Genomic DNA, 2,982 nt, shown 5'->3' with positions numbered 1-2,982 from the left:
CAGGCTGTCAAGTCTCTGGGAAGAGTCAGCTCCCCTGGAGTGGTATGCAGCAAAGAGGCTTCAAGAGCTCAAGACTGAAGCACCCATGTAGCCTCGCTGAAGTGGTCAGCCTGCCAGTGGGGAGGTGGTCTTGAGGTCCTGAGTTGAGACAAAGGCTGATTTTCCTGTTGAGTGTCACACACTGTCAGTAAGATTTCAATGTGGGTATTTGTGGAATGCTTAGACTGGAAAGAAAGCAGTACTTGAGAGCCTTAAAAAATGCATCGGTTCAAAATGAACTGAAGAGCTAGGCACAAACCTGACTCTTTCTTTTGAGATTTGAAAGTGTATGCTCATAAACTGCATTCTGGTGTTTACCACAGCCAGAGGCAGTGGACTGAAGTGAAAGGAACCTTACATTGGGACATGGTGAGGACAGACACAGCGAAAGGATGATGCCCCACTGCTCCACCATGTCCACGTGAACACAGTAGCTGAGGGTGGAAGACAAGAGCTGGGAAGGGAAGAAGGCTGACATGGTGCTCCAGGAGTGGACCCTGGATATGTTTAAAGCAGACTTTAATAATGGTGGCATTCTGTCGTTACTGAAAGCAATGTTGATTATAAATAGGTGATTACCAATTCCCAATAATGTCTGGTAATGCAAATTTTATTGATAATTACTAGTTTTCCAAGATATTATGGACCCTATAAGAGAGTCTTGATTCCAGGAGCTGCTTGTAACCCTTGCTCATTGCCCCTCACAAAGGAAGTCTGAGAAAGAATCCTAGATTAAGATGAAGATATTGTTGTTATTGGAATTATTAGGACAATAGAAAATACATGCTTGCTTTATTTAAGGGAGTGTTTTAATAACCAATTCTTTCTTGTGATTAAATGGGGGCTGGAGAGGTGGCTGTATGGTTGAGTGCTTGCTGTTCTTCTAGAGGACCCAAGTACCCATGTCAAGTGGCTCACAACTGCCTGTAACTCCAGGATCTGATTGTTGCCTCTTTTCGCCTCCATGGGCACTCACACACATTCTCTCTCTCTCTCTCTCTCTCTCTCTCTCACATACATACATACACACACACACACACACACAAATACACATAAACATAAGTAAAAAACATCCTTAAAGATACATCAAGAATTAGACTTCAGAAATTTACTTGACAGGCAATATCTTTTTGCAAATGATGCTTCAGTATTGAACACGTTTGTAATTCTTTTTTTCTATTACATTTATTTATTTGCATATGTGATAGGGTATGTGCTATGGCACATGTATGGAAGTCAGAGAACAACTTGCAGGAGCCAGTTCTCTCCTTCTACCATGTGGGTCCTAGGGATTGGATCCAGGTATCAGGCTTCATAGAAAGTGCCCTTACCCACTCCTCCCTCCCATGTCCTTTATATTGTCTATATGCTAAGCTTCTAGCCACCCAGATCACCAACCTAGACATTTTAGATTTAAGTTGGATTTCTCTCTTCCCTCACAATGCAAATTCATTTGCTCACTGTTTGAGACAATCAGGAATGTGTTCAGCTGCAGATTCCAGAAAATCCACTTAATAATGGCATAACTACATTCATTCGTTTTTCTGTATAACTAGAAGTCCAGAACCAGACATTACTATTTCCCTTTCAGTTGCTCCATGGCAGTACTTGAGTCTTCTGTTTGAGGGATGTGCTGTCTTAGTGTGTGCCCTTTTTTCTTGTGCTGATTGATCTTTGGTCCAAGATGACCACAGTGCCTCCAGGTGTTACATCCACAGGGCAAGATGAACCGGAAAGGTGGAGGATCAAGCAAGCCACATTGCCCTTTTTTTAAGACAGTCGAATCTGTCACAGAAATCTCCACAGCATACTTTCCCTTAGGCCTCACTGGTCAGAACTAGGTCATATGTACACCCTTATCTGCAAAGGAAGCAAAGAGGTTGGGAAATAGAGCCGTCACGATTGGTGTAGCCCAATAAACCCTACACTGGCTAGACATATTAATTCAGTCAAAATCAAGTTTGGTAGGAAAAAATAAGGGAAAATTGTTTGAGTATGTTAGTAGCAGCATTGGCCACCATTGTGAAGTCTGCTGATTTGGGCACCAAGATGGCTTGCAGGTGTTCCTACTGCTGCCCCGAGTGGCTTAGTTCTAGCCCAGTGTCTGACCACCTCAGACTATCACAACAGCCTCAGAGCTGACCCTCCAACTTCCAGTGTGGCCTCCCCTCCATCTGTCCACCATCAGCTGCCACACTGGCATTTCAACATGCCAGTCTGATCACTGCCTCCTGTGGAGAAGAGCATTCCCCAGTTTTCTCCCCTGGTGACTTTCTGCCCAGTTTGACTGAATTCCCGCCTCTCTCTCTACTTGGAAAATCCTTTGTCATCCTTCAAGGTTAAGTCTAAATGCTCCCTCCTTTGGGAAAATGTCCTTGCTCCGTGGTTGACTGTAATGTAGCAAACTCTTCCCTCCTTTTTGGTCACATGTGCCTTTTTACTTTCTCTTTTCTTTTCTTTTCTTTCTTTCTTTCTTTCTTTCTTTCTTTCTTTCTTTCTTTCTCTCTTTCTCTTTCTCTCCTTTCTTTCTTTCTTTCTTTCTTTCTTTCTTTCTTTCTTTCTTTTTTTCGAGACAAGATTCCTTCATGGAGCTTTTAGAGAAGATTGAATCTGACAACAGGCGGGATCTTTCTTTTCCTAACTTAACCACTGGCACGAAAGGTCCACACAAACTTTTATACCTGAGTCCATCCAGACAACAAAATGGCCAAAGCATGCTTTCACGTGCTTGACCTCCAGGCTATGCTTGTCTTGCTAGCTCTGAGGAGATGGCAGAGCTGGCATCAAAGGAACTTGTTGTCTTACACAGGAGTAGGCCCGCTGCAGGCCCAGGCCCAGGCTCCAGGCCTGCCACTGGGCAGAGTGGGATTAACTAGGAAACTAAAAGGGAAAGAAGCTAGATTCAGAAGACACTACAAACTGAAAAAATTTTTTTAATGCATT

This window comes from Nannospalax galili, unplaced genomic scaffold (assembly GCF_000622305.1).
Source record: "Nannospalax galili isolate Female #2095 unplaced genomic scaffold, S.galili_v1.0 scaffold1029, whole genome shotgun sequence".
NCBI classification, from domain to species: Eukaryota; Metazoa; Chordata; class Mammalia; order Rodentia; family Spalacidae; genus Nannospalax; species Nannospalax galili.
Note: the sequence above shows the minus strand (reverse complement) of the source record.